This window comes from Mesocricetus auratus, unplaced genomic scaffold (assembly GCF_017639785.1).
Source record: "Mesocricetus auratus isolate SY011 unplaced genomic scaffold, BCM_Maur_2.0 Super-Scaffold_6730, whole genome shotgun sequence".
NCBI lineage: Eukaryota > Metazoa > Chordata > Mammalia > Rodentia > Cricetidae > Mesocricetus > Mesocricetus auratus.
This window is the reverse complement of record NW_024429184.1, coordinates 89,463,239-89,478,226: the sequence shown is the minus strand read 5'-3', so window position 1 is coordinate 89,478,226 and position 14,988 is coordinate 89,463,239. Positions and strand designations below refer to the sequence as shown.

The following is a 14,988-nucleotide window of genomic DNA, read 5'->3' as shown; positions in this document are numbered from 1 at the left end:
ACCAAAATACCTTTCATGCTATCCATGTTTAATGGATCCCACTGCCTTTTTTTGATGGTGTTGCTATCAAGGCGAGATCTGAATGCCTTCATTAAATCGCATGTGCCTGGGCATTTGAAAGCGTCAGGCCTGAAAAGGCATGTTCAGAGGGTGGTAGGCGGCTGGGCCTTATGGAGAATGCACTGGTTTTGCATTGAGGCGGCCCACATGGTACATTTTGCCCACAATTGTAAGAAAAGGAAGGGCTTCACCAAGTGAAGTCACCCAGCCAGCTTTTCAGGGCTTGAGGAGCCTGGAGGTAGATTCCTCTTTTGTTCATCCCTCACCTCTCCTTTCCCATGCTCTCCGTGTTGGCCCGAAAGGGTTTTCAGTCAAGTGGTGGAATGTCTTTTATTGATTTTGGGGGCTGTCGGCAGTTTTGCCATTGGATTATCTGTGGCATACATTTCAGTGTGGAGTACTAGCGAAGGTCTAGGAGGAACCCAGGTCTGTCTGGTTTTAATCTGTGCAAAAAAAAAAAATGACAGTTAGCTTGCAGCTTTAGTGAAGGGGGGTGGGAGAAAATGTCTAATGCTTTATTGCAGTCAGAATTGGACTGGCAAAAAATGTGAACTAGAGATGAGAGGAGAGGAGAAAGCAGAGGAGGGCAGCAAATTAGTGACGAACAAAGACTGGGAGCTTCCAGGAGAACACTAAACATTTTGCCTTGGGGTTTCTTGTGCAAAGAACTACAACTTCCCCAAACAGGAAACCAGTCGCACCAGACTCAGGTCCAATATGATCTCAGCAACAAAGCTGGTTTTGCCTTTCTGCTGGGTTGGTAAAAGTACAGTCAAGAGGAGCCCATGGGAGACCTGATTGCAAATACATTTTCTCTCTTTGAAGTGCGTATCATGTTCCTCTCCGGCTTCTGCAGACTAGTCTATTCAGAAATGCAGAGGATCTTAGACTTGGTGAAGTTGTGTACTGGCAGTGGCGGGCAGTCTGTCAGCAGTGAAGGGTGTTCAGCATGCAGGGGGTTTTATTGTTGGAATGTTTTATTTGGGGGTGCTGTAGAGAGCCGCCTGTGTGCTAGCACTGGCAAAAAGAGGGAGACTAGAGTGCATGGTTAGCTTGGAATACTTTATGTAGTATTTAATAGAGATAAATGTGATCTCAGACGGATATGCCAGCAAATAGCTTCCACGATGGAACAAGGTTCTTTGCAAATCACTGGGCTAAAATTGGTTTCCAATTCTACCTCATTTTCTCCTGCCAGAGTTCTGCAGACGATTGTGGTAGAGAAATAATGCTAGCCGAGCATATTCCAGTCTATACTGCATGGTGTGTTGGCCCCTGCATTTTAGGTGCCAACTAAAACTCAGATGGCTAATGTGATAAGCCTTAATTAGCGTAATACAATAAGCTATTCTATCATTCAGTCCTTCATTCCTGTCTTTCTAGGGACAGGGGCTTTTATTTATTTACCTTTCACTGTTAGCTCCTTGCGATGACCGTTTCTTGAGAAAGTGTTTTAAAAAGCCCATTTTAGGTACTGCATGTCATGGAATGTTCTGGTCTGGTGTAGTAGTTAGTCTCTTGGTGGTTTTAGCTTTGTTCTTTCCCCTCCCCCCCCAGAAGTCTCTCCTGAAAATAGCATTTGTTTTGCATTTAGGCCAGTCTTTCCAGCTGCAAATGCTGCTGGAGGTTGGGGAGCTGGTTCTCCCAGGCAGCAATCATGAGCTCATCTTGGATTGGAGATGGCCTCAGGTGTTGATCTCACGCTGGGCTGTAACAAGGTAGCAGGCTCAGGTCTCCTGGGGGGGAGAGGGACCCACAGACCCAGAGAGCTCTGGAGAATAAGCAGGGGCATGTTCCTTTCTGGGAGAGCCAGGAGGCAACACCCAGGCACCCATACTGGAGCTGCAGCTGGCGCCTGCTTGCTGTTTCCTGAGGCTGTCTCTGAGGAGGGCCTTGGGCCTTCCCTGTCTGCAGCAGGAATGTGCGGGTTTGGCGAGAGCACACTGGAAAGAGAGTGTAACTGGGTGGTGAACGCTTGCTTGTTTTCATCCTTTGCCTGAAATTGACTCATATTTTCCATGTTAAGGAGCACTCAATCCAAGGTGTTTTTCTTTTCCAGCTCAGTCTAACCTGGTTCAGACTTTCATTCTGTGTTCATAGTCTCTCATTTTCCTTCCCTCCCGCTCTTCCTTCCACCCTCTACTCTTCGCTCTCAAACACTCCCACCCACCTTGGAGGTGGGGTTTTGATATATAGCCAGGCTGCCCTCAAACTTCATCCTTGTACCTGGACTCTGAGTGTTGTGATCAAAGGCGTGTGCCACCGCACCCAGCCCAGCCTTGCAGCTCACTTTTAAGGACAGTCTAGAAAGGAGGTATACCACATTTAAATGGATTTTTTTTTTTTGCTTATACTTTAGGCTAGGCTGAGTCACAGTGTTAGGATTTGGTCCCCCCCTTTTTTTTGAATCCCTTCTTGAGCCTCTGTGTTCTGTGGGTTTTGAGTAACCTTGCCCATGTCCTTGGTAGAACTCAGCCTTGCTAAGTACAGCTGGTGCAGAAGTTGCCCTGATAGGGAACCTTAAAAAGGAATGGTGGTACAGGGTGACAGGGATCTGAAGGACGTTTAGGGTTGCTTCTTCCTCAGCCCGCAGAGATCTCTCCCTCACTGCTCAAACTGCCGGAACTGAAGCAGCAGCCCTCACAGACAGCAGCCCAGATGTTGGTGTTAAGTGCGTTTCAGGGATGGTCACTAATGAAGGTATGGTTAAAGGATTTAAAGTGTTTCATTTGCTCAGTGTACAGTTTGTTAGGTTTTGACACACATCTAGATCCACGTATGAGTTGACATAATCCACACAGAATAATTCCATCATGCTGAAACTTTTGCTGCCCCTTTGAGGCAAACTCTCCTCCACCTCAGTCCCTGGCACCGGAGTCTCTCAGTATTCTGTTCTTCCCTGGCTGTATTGTTTGCGTTTTCCTATAAATGGTGTCTTCTACTTGGCAAGATGTACCTGAAATTGGTCCTTATTGCTTTGTGTATCGATTCTTGGTTCTTTTTATCATTTAGTACTATTCTACTGTATGGATATACCACAGTTGGCTCATCTTTTCTCTGGTTGAAGAACAGTGTCGTTTCCAATTTCAGGTGATTGTGGAAAAAAACTACCACAAGTATCTGTGTATGGTTTTTCGTATCAGCATTTTTTTGTAAATACTTGACATTATTTGGTACATGAGAATAAATTTGAAGTTTTAAGTGAAATAAATTCAGCTCACTGTATCATACAGAAGAGATCCGATCTTGACAGCTGCAGTTAAGACTTCCCAGAAAAGAGAACTGGTGACCATGAAGATGCTTGGAGAGATGATCATGATACCAGAGCACTCTAATGGGATGACATGCTTTATCACCCTGAACTAATCGGAATTAGCCAAAATGGAAACAAAAAGCTGCAAGTGGTAAAACAGCCTTTTATTTCTTCCGGCAATTATTTTTTAGTCTCAAGACTATTTTGGCAGTTTCATTTGTTTTCAGTTCAGTGAAACACCACACAATAATAGATTTGAAATTTTGGAAAATGATACTGAAGATCTCTTTTGAAATCTTGGTTGTCTGTAAATAGTTTTCTTCAAAAACGCCAGCTGTGCCTACCATTTGAAGTCATTGGATACCTTGTAAGGAGGTGAATGTATTTGGGTACTGTCATGGCAACCATGGAGTGGAGAAAACAAGTTCTTTTTTTTTCTGGAGACAGTCTTCGTCGTATATAGTCCAGACTGTCCTGGAACTCATTATGTAACAGGCTGTTAGATTTTTTTCCTTTTCGTTTTGGTTAAAATTCTTTGAGTTCATGAGGGAGGAAGAGAGGACTAAGGATAAAATCACTTCCTGGGTCAGGAAGAATAGACAGAGGCAATGGTGTAACAGATGGAGGTGAGCCCAGGAGGTGTCAAGCCATGCAAGTATGAGGGTTCTTGCCACCAGGTACCCGAGACTTCATTGTGTTTTGAGCAGCAGGCATCTTGCCAGGTTCTGGGAATATGCTGGGGAAAGGAAACCAGAGAGCAGAGAGGAGGAAGTAGCCCACAGAGCTGTCAGAACTGTGACTGTCCGTCTACTGTTCTTGTCTGGGAGGAGTCCTGAAGGGATGGCTTTGTAGTTGAACCTGGAAAGCCCATGTGTGTGTGAGGCTGGCCAGGGCTCAGGAAGAGCACTTGAGTAACAGAGCAGTGGTAGGAAGGCACTGAGAGAGCCTGGTAGGCGTGTGGTAGCCATATTGGTGCCCACGAGGCAGAGAAGGGCAAGCCAGACTGATGAGAATCTTTCTGGACAGTCTCATGGACACCAGTATTAGCAGAAAGATTTAGCCTTTATCCCAAAAGGCTTGTGGGGATACCTGGGAATGGAATGGAAACTCCTGAGGCTAGAGACAGGGAGCTCAAATGGGTCACCTGTAGCAATTTAGGGGAGAAAATCTACAACTTTACTTCAAAGGCTAGGCACATTGTTTGTGAGAATGGCGTGGAGGGGTAGATATGCATGGAGCCAGTCACATGTGGTACCTGACTAGATGTGGGGAGTGATGGGACAGGAAGGCTGAAGGAGGGTAACATGTAGGTTTCTTGGCAGCTGGACCTTTCTGTTTTGAGGTGACCACGTCAGAAGGCAGAAGAGATAGTGGTGAAATGCCCTGATCTGCTAAATTCAGGTTTGGGCACAGTTGCCTGGGATGGGGCCCTCTGCCTCTTAGCTCTTTGGCGTGGCTAATGACCTAGAGGTCAGATTGGGCGGGTGCAGCGTCACATCCTCAGTGGAGGAACCAGTTCCAAGGCTACCTGTGGGTGCCTAAGACTCAGACTGTCGGACCTTCTGTGTGGTAGGTTTTTCCTGTTCATACATATCTGAGAAAATGAGACAGTTGTCCTGGGCACAAAATGGAAATGGGAAGGAATAGACAGATGCTTTTGTCTTTATGTGCTCCGAAAGTAAGAGAGAAACAAATGAATTGAAAGTGAGACTAACAAGAGTCTCTAATAACAGGACAGAACATTTGTAGCCCTGTAACAAATGTTATTTAAAACAGGAATTGTTTATTTTCTGAAGTCTTCGGTTTAATATTTTCAGACTGTTGACCTTTGTGACTGCAACCTTGGAAAGTGAAGTCACAGATAAAAGGAGACTATTATCACTACTCTAGCATAGAACAGTGCCAACAGGAAGACAGGTATGAGCAATTTGGGTTTCCTAAGACTATGGCTTATGCAATAAAATCATCAAGAAGGCTGCAGAATTTAAGATGCATTGTTTCAGAAAGCTGAGGTGTAGCTCAGAGGTGCCTGGCATGCAAGAGGTCCTGGGTGTCATCTTTTTTTTTTTTTTGTTTAGTTTTACGACACAGGGCTTCTCTGTATTGTTTTGGAGGCTGTCGGACTAGCCTTGAACTCACAGAGATCCGCCTGCCTCTGCTTCCCTAGTGCTGGGATTAAAGGCGTGAGCCACCACTGCCCGGCCTGGGTGTCATCTTTAGCACTGAAAAGGGAACAGTTGGAGGGCAGAACATTTTAGGAAGGTACAAAACAGTATCCACAGTTAACACCTGCAGGCACCCAAGCATCTGGTTGGGATTTTTGTTGTTTGTTGGTTGGTTGGTTTGTTTTTGATACAGGGTCTGTCTCTGTAGCTCTGACTATCTGGGAACTAACAGTATATCAGGCAGGCCTCCAACTTGTAGAAGATCTGCCTCCTGAGTGCTAGGATTAAAGGTGTACACCCCTGTGCCTTGCTTTTATCCAGTGAGTTTTAAGTATAGATGATTTTAACTAATGCTGTAGCAATGAGATGAGCCATCCCATTGGGCAGCGAGGAAACTGAGGCAGAGGCTCTGGCTAAGGGACCCCAGATCATGAGTGGTGTTAGAGGCAGGGTTTGAGGCTTGCTGCTTTCCACACTGATAGTGTTGGGCTGTGATGGCTCAAAGCAGGGTCCCTGAGGCATAGCAGGTGACACTAAGTAGAGATATTGAGCTGCTGAGGCTGGTGGGTGACTGTCCTCTGAGGCAGCAGTGATGAGTTTGGAGATACACCAAGAACCTTCCTGACCAGTCAGCTGGTGTTCTCTGTACCAGAGCTGGCTCTAGAAATAGCACATTGGAAGGACGGAAGCTCTCCTGGGCACAAATTGGAAGCAAGAAGGAATAGATGTTTTTGTCTTCATGTGCTCTGCAAATAAGAGAAAAGCAAAGTGAATTCAAAGTGAGACAAGAGTAATCCAACCATAGATAAACATACTTAAAGAATTCTCGGAATCACCTGTTTCAGGCAGGACGTTTGAGAGGGAGAGCAAGTTGTGTTTGCTCGACACGTGCAGACAGAAGTATAGTTTTAGAGAGCCGCCGAGTGCCTTCCTTAGCTGCCATGCGCCTCCACACTTAGGCCTGCTTGACTGTCTTTTGGCCCCACACACCAGCACTGTGTGGTTTTCACTAAAGTTGGTTATTATACCTTTACATAACTGGACTTGCTGGCATGTGGAACAGTCCTGGAGACCTAAAGAGAAACAGGAGTTCAGTCAACTTCACCCCTTCCTTCTTGAGATGCAGGCTCATTTTGGAGGCTGATTCTTGGGACTAGTAACTGGTATTGGTTTCTGTGATTTCTCTTCAAAGGGATAGAGTGTAGGGCTCTGAATGCTAAGACAAGAGTGTTAGATCATTCAAAGCTCACTGCTTTAAAGGATCTTATGGCTGGACATAGTTCAGATAGAACTTAAAATTTTTGCCTCATTGTTTTACAGTTAACCCAAGTAGAAGGTGAGCTTATCAAGTAGTTCAGAGCAGGTGGATCCAGAACCCATCATCTGTCCCCTCATCTAAGACTACTGTGACTTCCTAACGTAGCCCAGAGTCTTAATGTTTTGCTGGCTGGTATATAATTCTGCTCACATTTGAAATTTGTATCCAATGAACCTGAAAACAGGAGTTAGTCAAATTAAGCCTCCATGAGGACTCTGATAAGATGAACTTTAACAATTCTGATTGTTTTACATAGAAGGACCAGGGATTAAGTGGGAATGGTGATGTTTGCTTAATCCCTAGTGGTAAGGCCATGGAAGTGTTGAGATGCCTTTGTCAAATTCTCTGAGATGTCCTATTTGTGCAGTCCTCCGTGATACAAACCTATGTTCTTCTCTATCTAGCTGTGGGACTTAGAGCTGCTTCCTTAAACTCCAAACCAGACTTCCCCCAAGCGTGACTATGTATATTACAACAGGGTACTTGGTAAGGGCAAGAACGAAGTCCTCCTTCCCCAACTTGTGACTGGACTGTGTTCCCTGGTCTTCCATTTGAAAATGATGTTGTTTTGCACTATTTTGGAGTGTCTTGTGCTTCTGAACCTCATCTGCAAGTAGACATTTAGTTTTGACAAAAATATAGAGAATACATATCATTTGCTCATGTCTAGGGCTTCAGCTACAGCTGCCTTATATATGGTTAAAAGTGGGTGAAATAGCCGGGCGTTGGTGGCACACGCCTTCAATCCCAGCACTCAGGAGGCAGATACAGGTGGATCTCTGAGTTTAAGGCCAGCCTGGTCTACAGAGTAAGTGCCAGGACAGGCTCCAAAGCAATACCCTGTCTCAAAAAACCAAAAAAAAAAAAAAAAAAAAAAAAAAAAAAAAGAAAGTGAGTGAGTGAAACAGGCAAGATGATGGTGTGATGGTGTGCATGTTCCAAGTTGGCTGACCTTCATTTTAGTGGAGTTAGACCTTGTGTGCCACCTTTCTTCCCTCATGGAACAGCTCAACTAATTCATTAACTATGATCAAGACTTCTGTTTCACCTTGAAACAGAACAAAACTTGTGCACAAAAACATGCCAGCTTTGCTGGGTGTAGTGTTTCAGGCCTTCAGTCTGAGCACTTGGGAGGGAAAGGCAGGTTGATCTATGAGTTTCAGGCAAGCCAAGGGTAGCTAGTGAGGTCCTGTCTCCAATAACCCAAAGCACCAGCTCAGCAAATGTTTTCCTCTAACATTCTCTTCACATATTTATATACATGTTCATGCATGCACATGAACCATTAACATAAGATGCACCTGGAAATTGGGTCTGGTGTACCTGCCTGTAGCCCTAACACTAGGGGTTGAGGTAAGTGGAGTGGGCTAAAGGTCATCCCGTTACATTTAGAGTTCAAGAATAGCCTGGACTACTGGAGAGAGATAGAATGAGGCACATGAGCCAGGCGTTGGTGGCGCATGCCTTTAATCCCAGCACTGGGAGGCAGAGGCAGGTGGATCTCTGTGAGTTCGAGGCCAGCCTCTAAAACAATACAGAGAAACTCAGTCTCAAAAAAACCAAAAAGAAAGCACATGATGTAAAGACCTAAAGGAAATGTGAACTATCTCCTTAAGTTTTTATGTTGGTTATATGGTGAGCGATAATATTGTGGTTAAATTTCTCATACATTATGCACATAGTCTGTTACATCCCACAACCTGGTATTCAGATTCATTTTACTCCTCTTTTTTGTCTCTCAAAAATATTAGGAAATTTAAAACTACATATGGTTTTCATATGTTTCTTTTGGACAGGATGGTCTAGGCTGTTGGGTGGATATCTATCAAATAGTTTTAGTGGTGTAGCTCCTGGTGCCTTCCCTCATTCATGTTTATTTAGTGACCCTTTGGTTGGAAAACAGTAAGTACAATGCCTGTGTTAGTGTCCCCTTTTGAGAAAAGTCTGCCCTTTCCATGTTCCTAATTCATCCCTTGGTCATGGGGTCTGCACAGCTACGACTCAGTGTGGGTTCCAGAATGGGAAGGCAAGCGTTACTTGTTGTAGTACTGGGTGTGTGCTTCATGCTGTAAACTGATGTCCTGTAAGGTGTACTGGCCATCCCCGTGAAGACTCAGCAGGAAAGTGACGAGCTAAGATTGCACTGTTTTGCTGGGTGTGGTGGCACTCGCCTGTAATCCCAACACTTTGAAGCAGGTGGATTTTTGTACGTTTGAGGCCAGCAGGGTGAGTTCCAGGACAGCCAGAGTTACATAGTGAGACCCTGTCTCAAAAACAAAACAAAACCAAAAAGGATTGCACTATTCTGAAGTGATGGATGGGTAGATTTGAACCAGGGTCAAGTTGTCCTATATTCAGCACAACCTCCCCTCACTCCAGGCATTTCCTCTTGTTTGCGCATGTAAATCTCTGCTTGCTCATAGTGTTCTGTAGTTGGGTGCCTGTCTAGTTGTCTAAAGTCACTTGTCAGACTTCAACTGTTAAACAAATCATGGAGGGATCTTGTTACAGTGTTTGGAATTGCTTGATTGAACACAGGACCTGTGCTCACCCAGTGTGCACTCTAGGAATTGAACTACATCCTGAACCCCTCTTTTGTTCTTGTGTCTCTGAGACTCAACTCCAGTCTGAGCCGGCCTTGAACTCGTGGCAGCCCTGCCTCATCCTCCTGAATGCTGAAATTGTCGACGTGCACTACCACTCCCAGCTCCCTTTAGCCCTTTAGCGCCTATAGTCAAAATGTCATAGGGCTGTCAGCACATGAGCAACGCCTGCCAGTTTAGTTGGCTCAGTGATTTGGGATCTAGGAGAGAGAGGAATTCAGAGTCTGTAGTCAGTCACCATTTCTGTCTCTACACCTGACAAGGAATTGAAGTAAATGAGGACTTCTAAGAGTGAGCTATAAGAAAGTCACTGCATAGCAGCTTTGGAAGGTGACTGACACTCCTTTTCCAGCACATGGTAAAGGGCTATCAGCAGGTCACCAGAGTCTCAGCCAGCCAGGAAATTGAGCTGTAGGAAGGGGCAGAAGTACAGTGGTTGAACTGTGACAGAATATTGCACTAGTGGATTCTCACTTTGGGAAGGCACACTGACTAATTCTGAGATAGTAATACGATAGTGTCAAATGAGGAAGTTTACCTCTGTCTCTAAAAGCCTGCCTGACCACACACATCATAGAGCAGTTTTCTATCATGTTGGACATTTGGCCCCCGTTCTATGAAATACGAACCTGGGGCACTGACAGTGATTTATTAGTTGTTGGCTGAACCTGTCATCTGCTAGTTTAGCTCATATTCTAGCTCCTTGCATGGTGGGAGTCTCTTCTGGGCTGCTGGGTTGGGTTGCTGTGGGGTCGCAGGTTGCTGCAAAGGGACTGGATTGGGGTTTGGTGGAACGGGTACAAGGCTAGGCAGCTCTGGAGACAGGGAGAGGAATTTTGAATGTCAGAACCATGGACAAATTCAGAATTTAGCTGGAATGAGTTAAACCCAGGTTGGAGTATGCCAAGAATCAGGGTGAGCTAGGAGTCAAAGACCAGAGTCAGCCCATAGAGGACATCAGAAGGCATGTCAGAGATGATGGTCACAGTCCGCTGAAACAAGTAAGGATGTGGGGACGCAGAATGGCTGGCTGCATCAGAGTGCGGGGCAGTCGGGACTCGGCTGAGTAGTAGATGATGCTAATAGGGAGGCTCCCTGGTGCCAGTAACTGAACAGGTGAGTGAGAGTCTAGGAAGGACCATGTCAGGGACTCAGCCTCCATGTGGATGGTGACAAGTGGGGCATGTGGGCGGGGAGCAGCAGCAGCTTCTTGCAGGGGGTGGTTCATGGTGGAAGACTTCAGCGACCTGGTTTGCTGTTTGTGTGGCCTGGGGGTCACATGACAAAGAAACAGTTATTGAGGCAGTAGAAGGAATGGGAACTGCTTAGAAGGCAGAGCCAGAGCAGAGGTGGCAGCTTCCAGGAGGACCTGAGCCCAGGAAGTCACCTGCTGTTCTGATAGAACTATCTTTCTTTCTAATATATGTGGCCAAATCCGGCTATTGCTCAGCCCTGTTTCCATGTCCTCATTTGTTTGCTTGATTATTTTTGAGGTAAGTCTTGCTATGTAACCCTGGCTGGCCTGGTACTCACAATATAGCCTAGGCTGGCTATGAGTTTGTGACAGTCCTCCTGCTTCAGCTTTGTGGGTGCCAGAATTATAGCTAGCTGATGTCATGCCTGGCTTTATCTCATTTTAAACACAAGTGGGCGTTACCTGTACTCATTCAGTTCACCTTGCACTTGTCATGGCCAAGCATCCAGCTGTCCCTATCAGATGTATCTGTGAGGGCAAGGCTATTGCCCACTCTAAGTGACTAACAGTTTTCAGTGGACTTCTGATACTCCTTCCCAAACCCCAGGACTGCTATGGTATGAGGAGTATGGGACATAAAGGCAAGTCACTGGTCTGTGTTAGCATGCTTTCCTTTCTGTTCCTTTCCTTTCCCTTCATTTCCTTTCCTTTCCTTTCCTTCCCCTTCCCCTTCCCTTCCCTTCCTTTCCTTTTTCCTTTCCTTTCCCCTTTTCCTTCCTTTCCAACACAGGGTTTATCTGTGTAGTCCTTGCTGTCCTGGAATTCACTCTGTAGACCAGGCTGCCTTGAACTCACAGAGATCTGCCTGCCTCTGCCTCCCCAAGTGCTGAGATTAAAGGCACGGACCACCACTGTATGGCTAGCATGCTCTTGCTTTTTTGTAGTTAGTCTTCTCTTGTCTCGTTACCTCTCCCTGCTACGTTTATGATTTAGTGCTTTCTAGAGAATACATATATTCACTAGGTAAGTTTACAAGCTGGGCTAGAAAGTGTTCTATTTTAAATATGTTTTAAAATTTTAATTTATGTGGATGTCTATCTCTCTGGGTTTGTTCCCATGCGTGTGGTGCCTGTAGAGGCCAGAAGAGGGCATTGGAGCTGCAGTTACAGCCTGTAATGTTACATGGGTATTGGTGACAGAACTCTGGACAGAAGAGCAGTAGGCACTTTTAACCACTGAGCCATCTTTTTAGCTACCATCTTTGTTTTTTGTTTTTTGTTTTTTTTTGTTTTTTTTGGTTTTTAGACAGGATTTCTCTGTGGCTTTGGAGGCTGTCCTGGAACTCGCTTGGTAGTCCAGGCTGGCCTCGAACTCACAGAGATCCGCCTGCCTCTGCCTCCCAAGTGCTGGGATTAAAGGCATGGGCCACCAACGCCTGGCTTTAGCTACCATCTTTTAAATATTTTTATTTATGGGGCTGGACAAATGCTTCAGTGGGTAAGAGTTCTTGAGTGTTTGCTTTTCCAGAGGACCCAGGTTCGATTCCCAGTACCCCCATGGCGTCTTACATTATCTCTAAGTCCAGATCCAGAGGATCTGACGCTCTCTTCTGGCCTCTGTGGGTACCAGGCACACATGGTATACAGATATACATTCAGGCAAAACACCTATACACAGAGAAAAGTTGTGTGTGTGTGTGTGTGTGTGTGTGTGTGTGTGTGTGTGTGTGTGTATGGTGAGATGGCATGGGGTCTGAGGAGGTAGGTAGGGCTGTGCCTTCCACAGCAGGCTGGTGAAGATCAGAGGACAACTTTGTGGTGTTTGTTCTCCCCTGGGTTCCTTTCATGGGTTCTAGTTTTTTGGGCCCAGTGAGCCATCTCATAGGCCTCCTAGAAGGTGCTCTTGCCAATGTATAAGAGTGACATTATGACTGGCTGCTAGAGTTTCTAGGAGTAGATTTCTTGTTTCATCAAGTCAGTTCTAACCTCCAACATAGAGCTGTTGTATGGTGGTAGCTCTGACTTCAAGGTGGCTTTTACAGTTTTGCCTTAATTAATTTCTGAACCATCAGAAAAATAACTTCCTGTTGGACATGGTGGCACATGCCCTTAATCCCAGTACTTGAGGTAGAGGCAGGTGGATCTCATAGAGGCAGCTTGGTCTACATAGTGAGCTCCAAACCAGCCAAGGCTATATAGTGAGACTCTCTCAAAACAAACAAAACACACATACACAAAATTCCCTATGACAAATTTGAATTTTCTTCTGTTGTAAAACTCTTCTGAAATGTTCTCTTGGGTTGTAGAGTGAAGGATGCAAAGGAGGAAATGGTTCTGAGAAAGATAAGTTTTGGTGGAATTGTGAAGAAGGAATTTGATAAAAGGGAGGGTGGTCCAGAGAGAAATGATAGGGATACAATCTGCCTGCCACAAGAAGAAAATGTGTGCAGCAGTCACTGAACATAGTTGCTGCCTGAGAGAAAGGATTTGCTTAGATGACGAAAACACCAGGTGTGGTGGTGCACTCCTTTAATCCCAGTGCCCAGGAGGCAGAGGCAGGCGACTATCTGTGAGTTGGAGGCCAGCCTGGTATACAAAGTTGGGTTCCAGGACAGCTAGGACAGTTACACAGAGAATCCCTGTCTCGAAACAAAACAAAACAAAACGAGAAATGATGCAACTGAGGAAACCAGTTGGAGCCACTTGCTTTGCTTTCTGAGTTGTTAGGGCTCTCAGCATCCCTGAAAGGTGAGTGTCTTTCTGTGGCATGCGTAAGGACTTGCATCAGACCAGCTGTTCTGATCACCTTCACCTTTGTTCAGGAGTCGAGCTGCCTGAGCTCTTTAGTTTGGAACTGGAGTCTGTGTGCAGCCGGATGATGGCTCAATGCCTGTAAATCCAGCATTCTAAAGGATGAGTGGGAATGTCAGGAGTTTGAGGCCAGTTTGAACTGGAGAAAGCCCAGGCCACCCATGCCATCCTGGGCTAGATGTGAGACTCCCAAACCAAAACCACATCCACAGAAACCAAAACCAAAAGAGTCTGTTGTCTCTCACTCAACAGTATAGTAGGGCAGGTGAGATGCCTCAGAGGGCAAAGGTGATTGCCCCCAAACTGACTTTGAGTTCAGTCCCTGATGGAAGGAGGGGACTGACTCCCACAGGTTGTTCTCCTGCCCTCACATACACAATAAGTAAGTGAATAAATAATAATAATGATAAAAACCATGCAGGAAGCATTTAACCTGCAGCGTTCACACCACAAGTACACCGCTGGTGAGTAGTGCGTTGTCCTCATGAGCTGGAGGCAGGAGACTCTGCCCAGTCACTGGAGGCATTGTGTGAACCCATGTTTAGGGTCTTGCTTAGGCACATCAGTGTACATTGTAGGCCATTTGTATGTTTGCATGCTGGGATCCTCATAGGCACTTACAGTATCTGGTGAAGTCCATGTCTGGTGGTCTGGTCAGTGTTCGTTTGGGGGAATGATAAATACTTAGTTTTGCATTTAACCCTTTCATGGTTTCATTGAGACAGTTCCTCTAATCTTGAGCATTAGGATAGCCTTGACTCCAGCTGGAGTTTCAGTTTGAGCAGTAGTGTCTTTAGTTACACTGTGCTTCAGTTTCAGGCCATTGAGGGTAGGAATATTCTTCCTCTGTTTTACTTCTTAGAAGACCTTGCCAACATGCCTATTTTTTAAGGGGGCTTAAGGACACTGTTTGTTATCCCTGGATTGCTGGGAATTCTGGTGGCATCTGCCTTCATATTGACTGTTAGGAGTGCCACCATTGTGGCTTAGTTTGTTCTGGGACTCTCTTTCTGCTAGAACACCCATACTGGCCTTTTGTCCTTTTCTGTCTTTGTTTTCTAGTAAAGGTCTTACCATATAACTCTGGCTAGCCTTGAACTCCTAATCCTTCTGCCTCTGCCTAGTTGTGGGTCGTGGGTCACCCAGTCTGGCCACTGAACTTGTTCTTGTGTTGCAGTAATGCATTTGGACAGTGCTGGTTTCTGGGTTCTGTGGGTGAGCGCATGCTTGGTTTCTTTTCTTGCTGTTGTTTAGACTTATGTGATGAGTATGACTCTTTGCCTGCATGTAAGCGCACAGTGTTTGTGCACACAGGACCAGAAGAGAGTGTCAGATCCCCTGGACTGGAGTGACTGACCGGTGATGGTGAGCTGCCCTGTTAGTGCCCGCAACTGAGCCTGGGCCTTCAGCAACAGCAGCCAGTGCTCCTAACCACTGAACCATGTGTGGTCTCCCTCTGTCTTCCCTTCAGTTCAGCAGCAGCTGCTGGTGGGGGTGGGGCAGTAAATACTCCTCCTCCGCTGCTCACCCCCAAGGCTGTTTCCTATTTACTTCAGGAAGTTGTCGGCACATGCTGTTTAACTT

The 14,988-nt window shown here is 45.8% G+C and overlaps 1 protein-coding gene across 12 annotated transcripts in view; it reads left to right on the top strand.

The window, feature by feature from the left end:
- Nucleotides 1–14,988, top strand: part of Znf532 (zinc finger protein 532) — a 118,183-nt gene that overhangs the window by 11,092 nt on the left and 92,103 nt on the right. The gene's annotated exons all lie outside the window — the stretch shown is intronic.